The following is a 22,634-nucleotide window of genomic DNA, read 5'->3' on the forward strand; positions in this document are numbered from 1 at the left end:
TCAACCTCAACAGTATCCTACATTAAATTAATAAATGATGATAATTTACTTAATTTGGACCTCATACACTATACGTACACTTCTACTTATTTCAATATATTTTCCTATTACAAATTCGTCCACTTGTTCCTCTATCAGTCAACCTCAACAATATCCTACATTAAATTAATAAATGATGATAACAGTTTATTTAATGTTGATCTCATACACTATACGTACACTTCTACATATTTCAATATATTTTCCTATTACAAATTCGTCCACTCATTCCTCTGTCAGTCAACCTCAACAGTATCCTACATTAAATTAATAAATGATGATAACAATTTACTTAATTTTGACCTCATACACTATACGTACACTTCTACTTATTTCAATATATTTTCCTATTACAAATTCGTCCACTCGTTCCTCTATCAGTCAACCTCAACAAAATTGAATATCAAATCAAGCAGAATACACCCAAAATTAACTCGAGACTAGGAACAGGATATAAAGATCTGTCTAAAGTGAGGCAATAGACTATTACGATTGATTCGAACGATGTTTTATCAATAGACGGATTAACGGATCAGCATCTATCAGTCGTAAGATTGTCGGTGAAATAACGAAGAACGGAAAGCCGTAACGATTATCGAGTTGGGGTTTTCATGCGAATATGAAGCGAACGGCGTCACGAGCGGCCGCTTTCTGAAGCACGAGGAACAGGCCAGTTTCATACATATTTGCAATGTGCGGCCAAGATGGACGATATGCAATTGTATGCACGAAGGTATACGCGAACGATATCGCGCAGAGGATGAGGATAGATGTGCATACACAACGCGTGGGTAAATGCTTTATTGCGGCTCCGTGAATATCCTTGCACGGCTGTAGAACTGCGGTGTCTATTGGTCGTCGCGACTATCCATACACGCGACATGCCGCGCGTATACTCGCGCCGAAACGCGCCACGGCCGTAAATAAATGTGTACGTGAACACACCCGAGAGGTGTGGAATTCAACTTGTATTTCGGTTCCTTGATGGCCCTATAATGGCAAATCTATCTTTCTAATAGAACCGCCGTGAATTTCGTCGTATCGATTCGAGTCAGACAAGCATGGAAAAGGTGAATTAACAAAAAGAAACCACTTGTCTCGTGTATATTGTTTCCATAATGTTTAGCTGTTTCTATGATTGGCTAATGGCAACGGCGTACGTTGGTTTCGTTGGACGAATGGAAATTCACGAACGCCGCTCGTTCGACACGAATAACCGTGTGGGGAACAGATACGCGAACGTAACGCACGCGTACCACAGCACAATACGCGAGAGAGGATCGAGAGAGGCTAGCGATACAAATGCATCAGTTTCACGGCTCGTCGGACAAGACAACGAGATTCATGCCCTCCTCATGCATGAATCAACAACCTTTTCCATATTTACATAACAACGCTTGATTCGCCATGTGTACCGTGTAGCCGGGTGGGAGGCGGTTGACAGATTGAGAGTATGGATAGGCTTTATTCTCTCGTGCGGTCGTCCTTCGAACCGACGAAAGAACGCCAGAGTCGGTCGAAGCTGGGGAAAGGCCGGTGACAGAGACAGAGGAGAAGCCGAGCCGCTGGTACAAGAGAAACACTGGACGGATGAAGAAACAGAAGGGAAAGAAGGATATTTCTGACACGAGATCTGAATATGATGACGCCATCGCTCGATAAAACGCGAGATATTTGAAAATCGTGACGTAACTCGAGATTTTCAGATCTTTGCATTTTCTCGTATTTCAAGTCCTACAGGTAATCGATTAAATTATAACTTTATTCCCTACTGTGATACGCTTTCACGATATCGTCCATAACGAGACCCATTACGATACACGAAAAGACACGAAATTCAGAAAAGGCTGGTCGACTCGTTTGGTCCGGTCACGGAAAGGGGAAACGTAGAGTAGTAGTGTGACGGAAGGGTGGTTCGTTACAGAAAGTTTCGCGTGGACACGCGAATAGCGAGGCTCAGCTGTCACAGACCGAGCGAGCGTTACGTATGCACGTTGAGCGGAGGAAGCACTGTTTCATGCAACGTGCTACGTTGCAGAGGCGTGGCGATGAGTTACGTCCTCGCGGGCCGTCTCAGAACCTTTGGCTTCTGCGACCGTGCTAACCACGGTCCACTGGGAAGAATTCGGCAACCCAAGGGACCATTCGTCACCGCTATTGAACGTGTGTGCAAGATCTGGTAAACGTACTTCCGACGCGAAACGGCTTACCTACAGGCTGAAGGATAAACGAGCTCCAACGGTTTTGTTTTCCTTCGAAAACGTTCCCGGTGAACGTTGAACCCTAGTTCTCGGTCGTTCGAGGGTGACACGGCTCTGATCCACTAAACTGATAATGAAAATCGTCATTCTCGTTCCACGCGTTCGTACCGCCCTCGCTCTTATCGCCGAGACTCTTAAATTTGTCTTTATCTTATGACCACGCTTTTCGAATTTCCCTCTTCTGACCTACTTTTTATCTATTTCCATTCCGCTGATGCTCCCACGTCTCATTCTTCACCTAAATGTTCCTTCGTTGCAGCTCCCATCACTTTTTCGAAATTTATCTCCTCGTATTCCAACGTCAATACGTTCGTTCTGCCTTTGGAAGACCAGAGATTTCAATACCGTTTGGAGGGTGTTATTTCACTTAACACCTCTCTTAGGATGTCTACGTTAGTCTTTGATCTACCGACTAATTAATTTCGTCGCTTTGTCAGGAGATTTCAACAAAATTTAAAAGCTGCTGCACAATTGACATTTTTATCCGGTAGATACATTCGTTTTTAGTATTTCTACTAGTGTGATCTTTGAATAAACCGACTATACATCGCGAGTAAACGTTAGGTGTTCCATTATTCTGTGATAGCTATATGGTAGCGAAGAGAACGTTAGCCGAGCGAATCGCGCGAGAGTCGGTGGCTCCTCGAAGGACAAGGAGGATGAAGTAATCCTCGTTATGGAACCGGTACGCGTGTGCTCCGCGGCTTCACATGCGCGCCATCGTCCACGTGAATGCTCCGGTGCGTAATTTCTAAATACGTTGTTCCATAAATGGGGAAAGGAGCGACAGCCGTGCGCCGCGATATTATCAAGTCATTCCAATTAAGCCAGATTAATTGATCGTGCGCGAGCTATTGATCTATAACGCCAGCTTGCGCCGAAACTAAATTTGCGCTGAATAAAAATAAACTCACGATTCTGGTTGGTCTAAAATGTCGCACGTATCAAGGCTGACAAATACAAAATCTAGTCGCGATACCTGAATTTAGCTTTCTGCGAGGAAAATTATTTCCTAAGCAGGCTTCTGCGAATTAGCAAATTTGTTGATACAGCATGATATTTTATAGTGTCTGAGTCGACCGATATTCGTCTTCGCGTGTCCCAAGAATCGCGCTGATATATCGCGGCTTTTCGGAGCTCGCTCGCTGCGAACGACCGCGCATCCGGTCGACTACGGAAGACGCAACGCAGTCATAAATAGCGTACCATATTTCCTGTCGTTGACAGAAAAAAGTACGGCAAAACGAGGCTCAGTGAAATTAGATAAAAATTAATTATAACCTGCAAGCTCTCTTACGAGAATTACACATACCACTATGCCCGAGAGAAGCTACGCTTAAGAAGATGATTGCAGCGAATGTAGACGTTGCAGTTCTGCGCGTGTGACGAATCTTCATGTGAGTTCCGGCGATGTTTATTTATGCGCATGTATTACAGAAGTCAACGAGTGATATCGATGATTGACACGAATCTTTTGAGGTCGAAGAACGAGTGGATGAATTTGTAGTGGAAAAGTATATCGAAATAATTAAAGGTGTAAATTTATGCTGATCCAGATCCTCCTTCTCTTGGTGTTACGATACAGTGCAATGATAGGGAGCACGTTCATGTATTTGTCGGATCATCTTTGGAAAACGGGGCGGTAATGAATCTTTCCGCGAGTTGTCCATCGTTGTTGCATACCCGATGATATTGATCGAAGCGAATGTACTGCAAATGTTAACGAGTGACATCGGTGAGTGGATAATTGAGACGTCGGTGACGATGGGTTTAGGTTCCATGACGAATCCACGGTCAACGGGATGACGACTGCGATTGGGAACTCGATGTACGTGTTCACTGGACTAGTCGAACTTATCGGACTGACAGTCAGTCCAAGTGGAACTGCTCTTATATATTCCTCTCTGTATTCCTCGGGTCAATCCCTGTTTTTAAGGAGAATTATTTAATTGCTTTGTACCTCTGTTAGGTACACGTCCCTCCCGTGACCGTGGCTACGTTCAGCGACCAGTTATGTCACTTCGAGCCCAAGCCCACTGTCATAAATCTCGGACAATCGTAATTGTCTTGACTCATAAACAGCTATTTCTCAGTTTCACTGTTTAAGTGCGGCTGTAATAAAAAGTCTGGACCCTGCCAAAGATTCCGAAAGGAAGGCCCCGGTGTCCTTTCTTCCGCGACATTCATTTATTGCCGTACAACGAGGCGTTATTGTCGGAAGTGGTGAGAAGACAGTCGATCGATTAACAATTTATCGAATCATCCCGGAAGCGGAGGAACGTTTCAGCTATCGTTCGTTGCGGCGTAACGAGGGAAAATATTCGCCGGCTCGTAGAAAGAGAAAGAGAGAGAGAAAGCGATCCCGTTACGCACGGTCGGTGCTGAGAGAGCTGGTGGAGCGCGTGAAAAAATCGCTCGCGGATGGAACATTCGTATCCGGGATGTTGCCTTATCAGTCGGCGGCCTTAAGCCACGACTGCGTGAGATTCTCGCGAATGCGAAAAACGGCCGCGGTGTAAACGTTCCTCTCGAGGTAGCTTTCGCGTCCACCGCTCGCTCTCTTGGCCGACTCGTTCGCTTCCTCGCCGTATTCTCCACGGCGGGTATGGAAGGGAAGGCGTGACAAGACTGCAAAGTAAAAGGAACCAGGCATAGAGTCACCCGCGCAAAAGGGTGACATGCTGCCGAGCCGGTTACGGACCGAGCCCGCTCAGTCCCAACTCCGATCCACCGAGGCAGGTGAACATAACCTAACAGAAACCCGCCGGTCGGGCCCCGTCCGCTATAGTAACCGAGAGGCGGTTGCCTGTGTACGGTACACTTACGCGTTTACACGATACACGTGTGCCATGCTCGCGAATAATCTCGCCGCTGATACACCGTTCGGCGCGGGATGCGGTTAATATTCGTCCCTCGCTCGCTCCGCGGACAGGTGGACGCGGCTCGAATGTACCTCGCCGTAGAGGCGTGCCGCGATACACATGTGAGACTCGATATCGCTTGTTTCTTGGTTATTGGAACTGTGATACAGAGCAACGGCGCTGCTCATATGACAAGGTGTCAACTGCTTTGACGCAGCTTGATTAGTCGACTCGGTGCAAACGTCTCGTGAGTAGAATCTTTTTCCACCAGTGGGATAAACAGAACCTTACTAATCTCCAAGTTTCTGTGGACGGTGGGTATTTCTCTGTGACGTAGGATTTACGTTCCTAAAATTAGTCCAACGAGGGCTGTCCTTGTTGTCAGCAGTATCTAAGCAAACGATAACTAAATTTACTATGCCTCATACAATACTGTAATTTGGAAATTAACGCTACCCTTGCTAGCCTGAGGATCAGGTGCTTTGTCACTTATGCTACTTTCCAGCTAATTGATGAGATGTTTGTATGATCTGATGATTTGTACCAGTCTTTACATATTCTCCCTTTCCTTTCTTTCTCTGGCTGCCTTTCTTATGTGTCGCTGTATTTCCCTTGCTTTTCTTGTCAGGTCGTCGTCTATGTATATCCAGTTTGCTTTTCTCCTTCGTTATCCTTCTTTTTTCCTCCAGCGATTTCATCGTCGCTGTTGCCCCCCACCTTTATCGTATGTGCTTTTTCTATTCCTCATTTTTTCGTTTATGGACTCCCTTACTGTTCCTTGCTCCTCTTCAATTCTTCTGATTCCACTCTCCTTTCTCTCTGTCTCTTTCCCTTTCATTTCCCTCTTCAGCTTCTCCACTTGTTCTTCGAATATATCTTTAACTTCCTTCATCATTGTAAAGCTTGTACACGTTTGAACGAGAAGTAAATTTATTATTTCTAATGGATGTTTTACCCGATGTCAACATTGACAATAAGCGCGAGGAGACAAGATGAAAAATGCCACAGACGCTTCCTAAATTATCCCACCATTCCAATGGTGCGTTTAACAGCGTACGGACAATTAACGCAGTTCGAACGAGACGCATATTTTAACCTCAGCGTAACGCACGCATTGAATTGCCTCAGCCATCATGAAACAATCAAAGCCAATCCTAACGCACCTGATACTTTAGACAAATTGGCCCCTACACCTTAATATCTTTGACAAAACATTTGGCTGCCAGTTGCCGCTGCCAAATGAAGAGCATCGCATGGGATTCGAAACGAAACGGAGCAACTTCTGGCACGGATTCATTGAAGCTTTAATCAATCTTATTATCGATAATTGTTTCTCATTGAAGCGAGATATAATATAAACACTGCGTACTATACATATTAGGTTGTCCGAAAAGTTTCTTTCGTCTCACAAGGAAACGATAGACGCACTTTTTCTGTTTTATATTCTTTCGATCCATTACTATTTTTATTTTACAATTTACATGCGAGCCATTTGGAATTACGTACAGTATATCAACACGTGTAATAATCTATTGTTTCCTTCCAAAACGAAAGAAACTTTCCAGACAGCCTAATAGTTACAGTCTATAGGATATAAAATAATACAGTATAGTAATATTCATTTGAACGAGAGACGTAAATTAAAAATCATGTTTTCACAACGACTCGCAGTAAAAATATATAAAATGTTGCATTACACAGGCGGATAGAGTAAACGTTAGTAATAAATTATCGTAGAAATATGTGACTTTAAGAATTATATCTATCCACAGTAATTACGTGTTTAACAACGATTGATAACGTCTTTGCAAAATAACATCAATTTTCGATTCACTTACATTTTTTATTTACTATCGTTGCTAGACTATCTATATTAAAAAGTAAAATGAGTATTTCACATTCCCACTCTTTCCTATATTACGTAAGAATTATTTGTAAGTATGCAGCGGAGAACGTGTTAAACGCATCATGAATCACGGGCTAGTCATTAAGTGTTCTGTCAGGTAATCTGCGCGTAAACGCGGCACGCGCGACGCCGTCTTATGGGATTTTAATCGGCCAAGCTGGTCGAACGCTCTTCTCCCATCGCTGGAAATCCAACAACGAATCGGCGAACGATGCATGGTCGACGTTCCACTCTCGCGACCTAGAAAATCCCTTTAGCTGGAACAAGCGCTGAGAGTTTCGTCATCCATTCTGATTTATGCCGCCTGGATTCTCATGATCCCCGTGTCCCGATTGGGTACGGAACGGCCGCGATAGGCCAATGTGTCGGCAGATTAGCGCGGAGATCCTGCATCGCCGCGAATACAGCACAGATCACGGGAATTTCTGCGTCGCGTGTGTAGCATCCCGGATGTTCGGCGACCGCGTTTCTTCCCCCACCAAACATCGTAAGTTTCATAAAATAGGAAAATGTGGTTAATATCGAAGTAATTTCGTACGAAACGCAACGAGCTAAATTAACGAGAATAACATGGAAGAGTTGCACTCGCAGTTTTCTAATAGTACGTAAATCAGATTGAAGAAAACTGACGCAAATTTGCTACGAATCTCTGGCAAGTCCTGTTGAGAATCGTGGATCTTTGGAACCGAAATAATGTTATAGGAACACTGAATATACACCGAGGATTAATATTAAAGCAATAATAGATTTATTTCATGGAGGATTTCTCATATATTCATCGATACAAACTTGCACGCGTCTCAGCACTTCCTTCTACGCTCGACTGTTGACCGACTCCTCCAGATGCTTCTAAACCACTGCCAATCGTCTTTTGTCCTAACTAAGGCCTGAGGCTTACACACATGTATCCACACACTGACACTCGCATACAAGTAACTCTAATACGCATTTAACCCAGTCCAGCACAGAAAATTATACATATCTGGACAAGTCTATTTAAATCTGTTACTACTTCGGTCTCTTTCCTCACTGGCGAATAAAAAAAGGAAACACCCAATAGACCTCATAAAAGATATAACTTAGAAAAAAAACGAGCCGAAATAATGTTATAGGAACACTGAATATACACCGAGGATTAATATTAAAGCAATAATAGATTTATTTCATGGAGGATTTCTCATATATTCATCGATACAAACTTGCACGCGTCTCAGCACTTTCTTCTACGCTCGACTGTTAACCGACTCCTCCAGATGCTTCTAAACCACTGCCAATCGTCTTTTGTCCTAACTAAGCCACCCTAGCCACCCCCACATGCTATATTATTTTTTATTTATATTTTAGATATAACACTTTACCAAATGTCCGCAAGGACAAATTGTAAAATAACCAAAATAAAATAAAAAAAAAAAAATTGGCGAATACGATTGAAAGTTCATTGGAAGGTCATGAAAATGGAGGCTCAAGGATGTGATCGAAGCTAAAAGTACATAGGCACAACGGTGCAGCATTGCGTTGCTGGAATACGAACGTCCCTTCTTGATGAATTAGACACAGTATCAAGCATGTAACTACGAATAGCACTAGCACGCGTTACGCACGTTTAATTGCCTCGATTTGTACGTGTTGCGTACACTGGAATTCAGTTCGATGGACGAGCTTCTTGGAGCTGTGGTTGCCTTGTTATCGCGTAACGAGGACAAGGATGATGAAGGTGCAGGCAAAGGTGTCCTGCCTGACCTTGTTTCTAGCAACAAAGTTTACAGCCTAAACCTTCTATCCTGTACGCGATTCTTCCGATTTCCTACTGTTACGTTCGTCGTCGTACATTCGAGTTGGGATTTCGTAGGAGATATTGCGCGCAGGCGAAGAGAAAATTAGTAAAGCGATAAGGCGACGAATGAATATTAAATTCCGGCGAAAGGCACGCGAAACGTTAATGCAAGAAGCAGCGGCAGTGAGTTATACCAGAGGTGGACAGAACACGCTGCATTATGGTTCGTGGAGCGTAAAAATCTTGCGCATCTTAAAACACTGGCACGTATAATTAAATTAAGTAGATGATAACTCATCCTCCGCGCGACGTCGCGTCGCGCTCCGTCCGCTAATCCCCTTTAAGATGATCGCGTGACTCTTACTACGGCTGGCGCGTAACGGTCAACATTTCATTAATCTTTTCGCGCACATAATCCTCCATTCGCTCACGTTTCTTCCGATCGTCGGTTCCTTCTTTCGTTCCAACATACGGTATATTCTTAGTACGCAGCTAGCATCAGCTTTGACGTTCGTCCGAAGAAGATTCACTTGTACAAAGATGATTCACTTTATTGGGTCGGAGGAAAAATTCGTAAACGGAACTCTCGGCCGGAGTAGCCCAGAGAGTAGAAAGGTGGATATATAGGGAGCAGGTTCTCACGCGAGGCGAAACAGACAAACGGAGAGGGGAAGATGGCGGCCGCCAAAGTCGCGAACCGGTTGGTCTGTCTCTCTAGATTCTCCTAAGCTCGCGCGCTGTTCCAGTACCCGCGAACCTAACTTCGATCGGATAGTTACGGTACCACGTCTCACTGACCGCGCTCTCGCCATCCTATAATTTTCCACTTAAACCTGGAACGCAACAACGACCAAAGAGAAAAGAAGTAAGTAAGCGACTCATCAGCTTCGATTCTTCGACCAACTCGACTACACTTTTCCACGCGATATTCGATGGACGCGTGGAAATTTCCCTTCTTTTTCTCCTCGTGGGTCGTCGATCCACTTGGAAAGTAGACTTTATCGCGAAACGGATACCACGAGGACACGGTCGTACGCTACGGCCGTTTAGATTTTACCGGATTCTCGGCTGATTCTAGCGCACCAGTTGGCCTGGCCGTACGCTTCCAGCCGGGTTCTTAATCCCAGAAATACCCGTGCACCGATGGTAGCCAAAGCCCGGCGGCGCAAAAGCTTTGAGAGACTATTGCAAGAACGAAAGTGCACGGGGTATAAGCACCGGACAACGAGGGAAGAAGAGAGATCGAGTAAGATGAGAGAAAGGGAGAGAGAGATCAGTCTGTAAGCTCTCGGGATACTTACAGCGTTGCAGTAGTGGTCCCATTGTGCCGCAACGACACAAGTCCCCTCTCTGCTTTCCGGCAAACTCTCCGCCGTTCCCCTCGTCGTTCTCGACGAGCTGACACACTGCTGCTCACACGTACACAGATACGGCGAGCAGCGCCATCAGGAAACACCAGCGTGGCCACGTTCCACTGTGGGCCAACGGCGACCACAGAGAGGCAGAAGAGCAAACAAAGAGAGAGGAAGAACAGAGAAAGAGAAAGAAGCGCGGTCGCGAACGCGAGACGTTTTCGATTCTCGAAGATTTCAGCCAGTGATCCGCGCGCGAAACCAAAGGATAACGCATTGGCGTTTAGACAAACGCCGGAGACCGTCTATGGTGATCGAGGCAGACCCGAGGCCAAGAGCCTTGTAGAGCGGCCATAATGCACTGCTGCGGCACAGAAAGGAATAGGTCAGCACGAGACTTCAACCGGTGACCACTCCCCCTTGGTACCCCTCGCTCATCCATCGTGCGATCACGCTCACTTTACACCTACACCCGACTCTCCCTACCTATCCCTACCTACTCCTTTCGTTCACCTGCACCACGACCAGGCCCTTTTGTCATTTATCCCGTTACGCGCTCTTCTTATCAATTTCTTCCAACGAGACACCTCACACCAAGGCTTCTCGCTTGCCTGCAAGCAATTCGTTGGAGATTTCAAGTGATTTAGAACCATGCGTTTGAGGAGGATGCGAGTGGAAGACAAGATGTTCAAACATTCTTGTGGTGTAAAGTAATCGCTGCAAAGTATTTCTTGTTTCAACATTTTTCCTCGTACTCTGAATTAATTGTTTTAGGCAACAAAAATTGCTCCTTTAGATTCTAGTAAACTTTGACGGTTGTCCATCACAAAGTAGATGTCAAGCAACAGAGGATTGCTTACAGTCTAAAATAGTTTGTGCAAACGTGTTTATATTTAAATGAAGAGAATGCAGAAACAGATGGAATTCCCTATGTATCCTTTTACTGCAGAAGCAAAGTTTGCTGTAGAGAGTGTAAAATGCTCCTTGTTTGAACACTTTTCCTCATACTCTGTCTGTTTGAATTAATTGTTTTAGGCAACAAAAATTGCTCCTTTAGATTCTAGTAAACTTTGACGGTTGTCCATCACAAAGTAGATGTCAAGCAACAGAGGATTGCTTACAGTCTAAAATAGTTTGTGCAAATGTGTTTATATTTAAATGAGGAGAATGCAGAAACAGATGGAATTCCCTATGTATCCTTTTACTGCAGAAGCAAAGTTTGCTGTAGAGAGTGTAAAATGCTCCTTGTTTGAACACTTTTCCTCATACTCTGTCTGTTTGAATTAATTGTTTTAGGCAAGAAAAATTGCTGGTTTAGATTCTGATAAACTTTGACGGTTGTTGATAACAAAGTAGATATCAAGCAACAGAGGATTGCTTATTTTTTAAAATAGTTTGTGCAAATGTGTTTATATTTAAATGAAGAGAATGCAGAAACAGATGGAATTCCCTATGTATCCTTTTACTACAGAAGCAAAGTTTGCTGTAGAGAGAGTAAAATGCTCTATGTTTGAACACTTTTCCTCATACTCTGTCTGTTTGAATTAATTGTTTTAGGCAAGAAAAATTGCTCCTTTAGATTGTGGTACACTTTGACGGTTGTCCATCACAAAGTAGATGTCAAGCAACAGAGGATTGCTTGCTGTCTAAAATAGTTTGTGCAAATGTGTTTATATTTAAATGAGGAGAATGCAGAAACAGATGGAATTCCCTATGTATCCTTTTACTGCAGAAGCAAAGTTTGCTGTAGAGAGAGTAAAATGCTCCTTGTTTGAACACTTTCCCTCATACTCTGTCTGTTTGAATTAATTGTTTTAGGCAAGAAAAATTGCTGGTTTAGATTCTGATAAACTTTAACGGTTGTGGATCACAAAGTAGATGTCAAACAACAGAGGGTTGCTTGCTGTCTAAAATAGTTTGTGCAAATGTGTTTATAATTCAATGAAGAGAATGCAGAAATAGATGGAATTCCTTATGTACTATTTTACTGCAGAAGCAAAGTTTGTTGTAGAGAGTGTAAAATGCTCCTTGTTTGAACACTTTTCCTCATACTCTGTCTGTTTGAATTAATTGTTTTAGGCAAGAAAAATTGCTGGTTTAGATTCTGATAAACTTTGACGGTTGTTGATAACAAAGTAGATATCAAGCAACAGAGGATTGCTTGCTGTCTAAAATAGTTTGTGCAAATGTGTTTATATTTAAATGAAGAGAATGCAGAAATAGATGGAATTCCTTATGTACCATTTTACTGCAGAAGCAGAGTTTGCTGTAGAGAGTATCTAGCGACGCAGCATTTAAATAGAAAGGTAAGATAAAAACGTCGGTACAGGTAGGCGCAACGACGTGTCGTATCGCACTTTGCAGTCTTTCAGCTTACGACATACGCGAGCGCATTTCAGAAATGCAAAAAATACGTGCGCTGAGTACAAGCCGCGTACCGACGTTACACGCGATTAAGAGGCGAGTTACATATTCAATTTTCAATTCAAATTCAAGGTTTCAATAACGAGGCACTCGTGAGCGCAAGCGCGTACTTTGCACAACGACGGACGAGGAAAAGAATAAGAAAAAAGGAAGAAAATTTAGACGAGTTTCGCACAAGACGATACGAAAGAAATAGACCGATCACTCGATTGTTCTCTGAGGTCAGAGATAACAGCGTGGTGGCTCGCCTCGGTATCAATGGCGGCTGCGAACGCTTACAAAACGACATTCCTACACGAGCTCGAGCAATGCCGCGGGATGTGAACCGATAAAATCTCTAGAATTTACGGTAAATCGTACTTAACAACGGGAACACCTCATAAGACGTAGTACACAGTCCGCTTGCGATTCCGTTACGCGTTTTGATTCAATGCGTTTCGCGAAACCGCCTATTTGGAAACATATTTCTGGCGAACGTGGAAGAAACAGGCAGCAGGCAAATAGAGTATCGAGTTTTATTGCATAATCGGAATATAAATCGCTTTCGGTGAAACTAAGCGAGTTGAGAGGACGTCTGAAGATAGAAAGAAGAGAAAGAGAGGCAACGCTCGAAGATCGTGTTCAGTTGTGGTAAACGAGCACGCAACATATTGGACGCGTGGTCTCAGCCTAGAGACGACTTGAAATCGGTTAAAAGGAGGCATTGTTAGACAGACAACTAGACACAATCGAAGTACGGGGGCAAAGACCAAGGGGAACGAGACGACGCGACTCGTGGAAACGTTTAATTAATTTCGAAGACAATCGGCGCTCCTCAAAAGTCGGACAACTTAACTCCGCCGCGGCAACAGCTGTGTCGTAAGCATATGCGTGCGGCGAAAGAACAACGAGCAGAAGGAAGAACATCAGAACCAGTTTCATCTCTTAAACGCTTAATTAAGCAGGCTCTCTCGGTAGAGGGTGAAACGAGGATACGTAAATCCGAGTGACGCGACCAAACCAACGAGAAGAAGATTCCCTCGGCTCTCTGGTAGGGAGCAAAAGGTATCGATATGCGTGCACACATGTATATTCATGTTTGTGTAGGTGTAGCCCCGTAGCTACCACCACGTCTGCTACCTTTCTTCCAGTCTGCACATTTCGATTTATCATTAACAGCTCTATCGCATGCATGGTCCTCGAACCAGTTTCTCGTTTTATCATGGTCAACTTGGCGGTTACTACGTAACCGGGTAGCGGAGTAATGATCGTAAGGGGCTATACAGTGTATACGGAGCGGCCGAGAATTACTCACTCGCAACGGTAACGAGGTCCCGTGCTCGCCAAACGTTAAATCAAACATTTCTAAGAGTTAGATGTTCGCCACTTTGACGGTATTCGCCGATGCGTTTAATCGTTGAATTAAAGATAAGATAACATCGAAGGAACATCTTTATTCTTTCACCATTAAATCGCCTATTCTTCAAAGTTACTTCAAATCAAATCACGAACAATTAGACGAGCTTGTTAGGCGCGATAATAATCCTTTATCCTCGAATACAATAAATTCAACTTGTGCATTATACATTTTTGTAGAATATACATACGTGAGCGATTTAACGTTACTTTCCTCGTTTCTAGGCCTCTTGAAAATAATCCGCGATACTTTTCCATTGCGACCTAACGTTCGTACGACACACCCTGTACATACGGAATATAATGCACGGAATGGGAATACCATAATTAGAACCGGGTTAAGCGAAAGCTAACCGCTATCCTCCTTATCGGAGGCTCCCTCATCGCGCGCGCACGGATAAGCTGTTCCAGGGGATTCCCATAAACAGTAACACCTGCCAAGCACATAGGAAACCTTGCGATGTGCGCGTCGTACATGCAACTGCGAGCTCGGAGGCGTAAACGTTACTTTATTTCTTATAAGTTCATTTCTTCGCGACCTTCCTTTTCTTCTGTCCGGTTCGCATAATTTCTACGTATCCTAATGGAGAAAACCGTTTGGCGGTACTGGAGCCGGCTGGTTAGCGTAGAACCGTACGCAAGATCTCGCAGTTTAACGATCATTATCGGCTTTTATGACTCAATGAACGTCGAATACGAAGTGGCCGTTGGAAACCGGCCATTAATCGTTCGTTACTGCAACGATGGAGGAAAAAGAAACACACAAAAAGCGAGTATCCCCGGTTGTTTCTTTCATGTCGAACCGACTTCGCAATGCTCCTCGATCGGACACGAGTAAAAACCATTGGATAAACGTTTAGAAAATTTGCCAAAGTTTCGCCGTTTAGCAATTCCATTCGACTGCTTCGCGATTCATAACTCGTTCACCGGAAGTACAACTCTGCGCGCGCTAATAATTAACAAGGTCGTTCGATGAAATGGCAAAGGCGCTGCAAGAGAAAATGAGGCAGGTTTTTCTCGACCGTTCGATAAAAATGGAAGCTACGCATGGACAGACCGTTAAACGAAACGGAGAAAATGTTTAATGCGCGTCCTTGTGCGAACGTCGTGAACCGAACGAACTCGCGAATAATTATTCGAGTGAATCGAGGCACACAGGTGTTTCAGGCCTCTCATGTTAATCAGATGTCGCGGGTACGGCATCGTGTGGCGCGTTACGAACGTATGCAAACCGCATTTCCACGGCAGCGCGCGCTCCAGCCACGCCAACAACGTTGGAGAAAAATTCCCCGATGCGTCAGCCACGCACTTCTTTTCCATTCCAGGGCTCTGGCCGATGCGTGGATGCTATCAATGGAACAATTATAATTAGAGGCAGCGTTCCGTTGCGCAATTCTCTGACTTTTAAAACGGCCGACGATCGAGGAACCCGTTCCACCGAGTGTCTAATCGGGGGCGATCTCCGCGCGACTGCACCTTCTACGCCTGCTAACGAACTGCTAATTATTAATGTCCAACAAATTGTTTCGTCTACATCTCGGCAATTTATCGCGTATTCGACGCAGATTTAATTGCCCGTGTTTAATTGTTCGCAATCGTATCGAACTCGTTGCTTTCGTTGATAGCTGAAATTTCAAACATCGACGCCGAAAAATCTTTTACTTCTTTTTTCTCTTTATCGGGCAATATTCATTAATTAACGGTATAAGCCTGTTAATCAGTCACACTCTGTTTGCCGCGATATCAATTCTCACGAATGTAACGATATTCCAGTTTAGGAAACAGATGGTAGAATTACATAAGACGTTGTTACGAGGACCGGAAGATCTTTATTAGAAACCTTCGTTCTTTCACCTTTCTCACACTTCTTACTTTACCACGGTTCTCCATGAAGCGCGCAGCTCCATAAAGGCGACACTATCTCGCAGAGAGATTTTTCGAAAGCCGTGAAAAGTAGCGGGCATCGTGCGCGGAAAGAAAAGGTGCGGCAAGGATGAAGCGTAAAGCGAGTCATACGTCGAGACCGGCTATTAAAGAATCTTGGTGTAGCTAAGAATCGTCGCCGACACCTTGGCTATATTCCGCGGTGTACGATGTAATCTCTGTGTGCCATCGCGACAACCCAGCTTAAACTAGGCACCGTGTAGTCCCGATGTCCGGTGCCTCGTACCATGTTCCCTCTCTCGTTCTCCTTCCCTCGAGTTTTCGCTCGCTTAAAGCGAGTGACATCATCAGCCACCTATGTCCACCTCGCACCCATCCGGCAGTCCGGGCACGTACACTTTCGGATAAAAGGAGCATTAAAACAAAAATATTGTCCGTCTGCAGTTGAACTTATAAATCAACGACGGCAACAACGGAATCGCCGGTTCTTCGTTGTTGCCCGTCCATTATCGTCCCGCTGTTCTTCTGGCCGTCTCTTCCCCGGACGGCCGACGCACTTTTCATATCCAACCTCCCCATTTAACGTTGAATTTATAAATAATGGCTAACGAACGGCCGGACCGATCGTTGTCATAATTCAACTTACAAATGAGAGAGGTTTCTTCGTGTCTTATCCGTTCCAAGTCGAATTCATTAATCGATCACGGTCTCGCGATACCCTGCGCTCTTCCTCCGTCTCTCCTTTTAGCTTACCCTGTCGCGGTTCCTCTCTTTCCTCCACCATGTTCTTCCCGTCATTCCTTTTGCTCCCTCTGTCGTCTGTATTCTTTCCGACTGCAACGACTTCGTAAATCATCGACGCGAGACATACTTAATCGTTTTAGCGTAAATGTCGTCCGTTTCGATGGGCCGTCGTGATTTATGATTTACGACAAACTGCTACGCTTCCACCGTCGGTCAGCTTTTTCCACCGTCGAATTATCAGTTTCGCCATTAAACGCCAAATATCCGCGTAGTTCCCATGTTCCTGGTTAACGACTCTCTCCGTCCAATGGACGACGAGTGGTCGCGTCACCGCGTTCCAAAAGATGCCGAATATCACCTTGGAATTTGTATTTCGCAACAGTGACAATCGTGACCGTAGAGGTATACGCGAGTGTCCTGGGAACGACCGGGCATCGAGGCAAACAGCACGCTTGTGGAAACGACGGAGCAGTGACCTTCGGCCGCAAAAAGCTCCAAGTCGTTGTACCGTTACTAGACATCCTCCGTAACTGCCCAGTTTTAGGCACTTTGACTTGTTTTTTTTTCTTTACGACCGCTCGAATTTATGGACACGGTCGTGGCTAGCTTCGTTTTCCAGTCTTAACTTTGCCAGGTAGGAGTCGAAGGTACGTACAGGTGATGCAACTGCGCCTGACCTTGCTCTAAAAACATTTTCACACCCTCGGGTCTGGCTCCCGTTGTGGCCTACCCTTGTGCGCCTGTCTCCTCCTCAAAGACTCGCGCGTTTCCTCCAGGCCGCAAAACAATCCCATTGTACTTCCAAACGAACCGATTTAAATATTTTTTGCTATGGTTAAGGTCACTCTCGTAGGCGACGCTCCGTGAACAATTTCAAGGTGCAACGGAACACAACGTGCCGCAATGTTTCGGCATAAAAATCGACTCGCCGCGTTCATTCGGATTTATGCCTCCTAATTCGCGATTTATGTTGCGAAATTGCGGAACACTCGCGATCGGCAGCACGGTGTTCTCAATTATGAAGCGCACGCCTGCGCGCACCACTGGCGCGAAAATTGGCTTTTGTGAAAATTCAAGGAAGGAATAATTCCAGGCGCGATTGCAACGATTCGCTGGGATTATTTTGGATGCATAAACGGAAGAGGTGTCCAATATATTAGCGGATGGAGAAGCCGATCGAGGGAATTAATTTGCGCGCAGGATCGGCAACAATTTGCTCGTAACCGAGAGAAAAATATCATGGCAGGGATACCGGTTCGGCCGAGGAGTTGAAAACTGCTTCGGAAATTAATAGTCGGCCATTAATTCAAAATACCTACTCCACGTGTGATACATTTGCTGTTTAACTACCCGATCATTAATTTACTTACTTTATGTAACGCGCTTGGCGAGGCTGACGCGCGACGGGCATATTTCTTACGCGAAATTATATCAACTGGTAAAGAGACTGGAAACAGCTTGTCACCCAACTATTCCGCGTTGCATACGCTCATCGGCTCCTCCGGCAAAATATTCAAAAGTGCGTTTGGCGGGCCTAATAAATTCCCCATATCGTCCCCCGCCACGTCAGCAATCTTCTTTCTGCTTCTGTGCGGTAATTTCCAAACTCTCGCCGCTTAACCTACGATCCGACGGCAGCCACAACGTCAGGCGCACTCGGTTCCAGCTTCCCACCGCTACGACTCCGCCTTCAAATTCTTCCAAAGTACGTCCATCCCTTGCACGAAAAACATTTAGCGGCTTCTACGGAATGCGCGTTTACGAATTGATCGTGGACGTCTCAATGATTTTCCAACAGAATTTTCAGAATGGAAGATCGGGTCTGTGGCTTCCAAATCGCGGTGTTTGACTGCGCGTGGTTTCTCAGAACGACAAGCTGCGATGCGAGAAATTGAAATTACGAATCGCGGGTAACCGGATCATTACTCGAACCGATAATTAAGAGCACGTGGAAGCAGCGCCATTTGGTATGCTCCGTGTGATATAGCGTATCCGCGTTTGAATTATTGAATTCAATAGAAATACGCGAGTTCTCGGCGCTCAACTGGAAGATTGGACGAATTTATACGAGCAATGCGCCCGGCTACCCCCTCCCCGCCCATTTAAAAATACTATCTAGGCGGCCATTTATCAGGCTTAACTGTGTCTTGAAACCGTTACTTTTTATTGAATAACGTATAACACCTGCGAAAACACTTAATTCACGTTCAGCGATATATAACGTGGCCGGTCGCGGTATTAAATTCGCGGAAATTTAGGAAGATAGGTTTGCGGTTCGAGGAAAAAGACAAGCAGTCGCATAACCTGCATGAGCGCAGTTAAAAAGACCGAAAAGGTGCCAAATCAACGGGCAACTTTTTTGCAAAATACCAACACACCCAGATGCGTCGTTATGTTACTGGATAAAGAATAGTAAATCGTCTGTTTCTATAATTAACTAATAGATAGAACGCTGGAGGAGCGGACTATGACTTGGAAGTAAACGACAGTAAACAACGTTAAAGGTGTCTTTAACGTCTCCTGCCATGCATCTTTGTACAAACATGAAATCTGTCGAGCAAATAATATGAAACATCAATTATTTCCTCGAAAAAAGGAAACATTACATTTTCCGAACAATAAAACGCGGACTTTGGCCGGGGCATAAAACGGTCTTCGCTACCTTCGAGGTACTCTCTCTTGGCCAAAGTCGATCCAGAAGGTCGCGCAGCTCTTCGTCATGTGCGGTTGGATTTGTTAAGTTTCGGGCATCGGTTATCTCGCAGCCGCGGGCACACGACGGGCTGCGAGGGTTGCGACTGCCAACAGGGTAGAAAAGAAGCAGAGGAAAGGAGAGAAAAGACGCGCACGTGCGTGTGCTTCTTGGTATCTGAGCAGGCTAAAACGGGGACGATCTTGAACGCAAATGGAAGTTGAAGTATGAGACGAGGGTTGAAAGGGGGGGTTGTTGAGAAAGGGAGGAAGCCCGATGTAGGCAAGGTGTCGTGGAAGAGTCGGAATACGGTTGGAGGCGGAAGGTAGACGAGGAGGCAAAAGGGCAAGAGGCATCGGGTGACGTCGCGACGCCCCGGGCTCTCCGAGCAAGTTCTCGAAAGTGTCGGCTAAACTGATATGAGAAATGGTCGCTTCGTGCTGCCCGTAGGGGATGAAGGAGCCCGGCTCCACCTATACGTTACACAGTTAGGAAACGTTCAGCCACCTCGTGTGTTTCCAACCCCCGTTTGCCCGATACGATATTCGCGGCAATACAGGTCGACCGACCGTGTTACCATCTTACGCCTCCGCGAACCCGTGGATTTATTGCCAGATTTAGCCTACGATATCGTTGGAGATTCTCGAAAGAAGCTGCACACAAAGCAACGTTGTATCGTTTAATTGCGTAGGTGCCTTCGAACGAGGACGAAATTGTACCAAATAGAAACGACGTGTTTCGTAAGAGGAGCGTCGATTGTACCGTTGGGACGTGGCTCCGTCGTAGGGGCACAAAAAAGCATAGCGTTGTCACTTTGACAAACTAATTATACCCGTGTGCTACAGGGCTTGCGAGCGTTGCAATGATCTCGCGCGGCTCCAACCAGCTAGTACGTATTTTAACAGGGCCAGCGAATTAATTCGAAACTGTAGTTTAATCCAGTTTCAAGCGCTGTACGAGTTACGCTGCTTGTATGTGGCGAAACGCCACGCCATCGTTTTTCTTAGAGCAATCCCGTACCGGGAAACTTCAAAAACCGAGGAACTCGGAGCAACATACTACAGAGTCGCAGGTATCACTGACGTGTCTCGGTTGGAAATTTTCGATTAGGGTAAATTAAGCCAACTTTTTGACCGAGCAATCGGGTCGAACGACAATAACAAGAGATCCTAGTTCCACCCCTAAGCGAAGATGCATGGTATCAGGGAAGGCGTTTCGAGGTGTTCGAGCGGGAAGAAGAGGACGAAGAAGAAACTCTGAAGAAGGGGCGCTGGAGGGGGCAAAGGAACGCTTATCACTGGCTGCAGCCGCACCGACCGTCGGATCCTTATTTATGGTCCCCGTCAGGCGTCGGTGCGGTACACACCACCTATTTTACCCCCGGGCCTTGCGATACCGAACTCACTTTATTTTCGGCCAGTTTTCCCCCCTTTTCCGTGGGAAACTCCAACTTAAACGTGATGGATCGCAAGAATCGCGGGATAAACGATAGAAATTGTAGTCATATTATCATCTAAGTTTCCCAGCTGCGAGTTGTGAATCGCTCTGTATCTAACGACGTTGAAAATATACGAGGTACTTTTCAAGTAATTTTAGAAGGCAAGATGAAACGCGTGGAATCGCCAGCTTAAGAGCAATAGCAATTATTAGGTTCAAATAGACGATAATTTATCATTTGGCACTAGTCCTGTTGGTGAATTTCTCGGTGGACAGACGAGCGGCGACGTTTTATCGCTAGACGTTATTATGCCGAGCCTCGATGCATTACAAGCGTATCACGTCCACTCAGTTATAGTTCTTCATTAACGCCGGTCGTAAAACACCCGTTTGACAGAACGAGATACAAGGAAAATTGATGCACGCTCCCCCGACCGAGATTAATTCCGTAATTGATATCTATACACTGTACGTGCGAGCGTACGTAGCCGGGGAAAAAGAAATATCGTTGCGTTTATCTGGAATCGCGGGGGTCGTTTCATGGCATACGTTCACGCGAACCACGTGCACGCATTTATTCTTTCTCGCGGCGGGCGTCGCGATCGCGAAATCCAACGTATTCTCCGCAACGTATTACAGTTTCCAGTATCGCGCTGGTTTACATCGGCATCGAAAATCGGTGAGCTACGATAAGAATTGATATTCTTCGCCACGATAACCTCGATCATCCGAGCATGTGCACTGAGCCTACATTTTGGCGGGAGAGACGTTGTCGCGATGTCATGGAAAATTGTTTGATCGAATAGGTTAGAAGAGTGGTTTCGCCGCCTGTACGAAACGTCTACCTACGTTCGCGTTGCGATATCGCACGGTTTGTCGAAATAGACGCGTACACTGGTCGAAGAAATAAGATGAACGATGACTTACCGTGTAGCGGTTGGCCGGAAGACTCAACGAAAGCAGAGGATCGTTTGCGGAAGGATAGGCCGCGCTCGTTTCTTGTTCATGATAGCGATCGTTCAGACCGGAATCGATTGTTGCATCCGGAAGTTCCGTGTCGACTGACTGGTGGTCCAAAAGATGTTCGCGTCGGCAGGATGGTAGAGGTTATCTCGCCGGTTGATGGTACGTAGACTGGAGATCTCGGGGAAGATCGTTTCGCGCTGGAACGATTTCCCAGCTGACGATACGTGATTCCGGTTGGTCGTGGCGCGTCGCGTCGCGTCGCGGATCCCCGTCTGTATGTTAGCTGGTCGCGCGAAATAAAAAGGAGAGCAGGCACGATCGAGGACCCGGAACGAGGGTGAACGAGAAGTCGGTGGTTTTGTCTGGAACGGAACGGTACGAAACGGAACGGATTAGAGCCACGTGAAGTCGAAGGCTCTGATCCACCTCCTCGCGTGTTTCGCGGAAGGCTCGCTTCGACGTCGGACGCTCGCTCGGGTGACGCTCTCTCGCGGGCCAAAGCAAACTTGTCGGATGGCAATACGTGAGTTAAATGTTCACCGCGGATGGTTTACGGCCCGATAGTCCCCACCTCGTACCGCCACGCGGCGCTGCCTTCGTTCTCTCTCTCTGTTCGCGGCTCTGCCTCGCTCCTTCGCCTTTCCGTCTCCCTCTAACCGCCTAGAAATCCCTGCCTCTCTCTCTCTCGCCCTGCCACGCGTTCTCGCTTTCCTCCTCGCCCGGCATTTTCTCGTCCGCTCTCTCCGTCGGTTTCACGGCCCCTCGAACTCTCCTCTTGCCTCGTGCCTCGTCCCGGCTGTCCTGCGGCCAGTGCAAAGGCGGGGAATCCGGACCGAGAGAGCGAGAGAGAATTAGCGACAGAGAGAAAACTGACTGTGAACGGAGACCAAACGATATAG

General features: G+C 45.7%; 1 protein-coding gene across 1 annotated transcript in view; it reads right to left on the minus strand.

Annotated features, from left to right (window-relative positions):
* The window catches only part of LOC132915495 (homeotic protein antennapedia-like), a 176,298-nt gene extending 153,910 nt beyond the window's left edge, over nt 1-22,388 (minus strand). Inside the window, exon 1 of the mRNA XM_060975354.1 lies at nt 21,697-22,388. The gene's annotated coding sequence lies outside the window, so the exon portion shown is untranslated. The remainder of the gene's footprint in view (nt 1-21,696) is intronic.
* Between the last annotated feature and the right edge of the window lie 246 nt (nt 22,389-22,634).

The sequence above is a fragment of the Bombus pascuorum genome, chromosome 17 (assembly GCF_905332965.1).
Source record: "Bombus pascuorum chromosome 17, iyBomPasc1.1, whole genome shotgun sequence".
Classification (NCBI taxonomy): Eukaryota; Metazoa; Arthropoda; class Insecta; order Hymenoptera; family Apidae; genus Bombus; species Bombus pascuorum.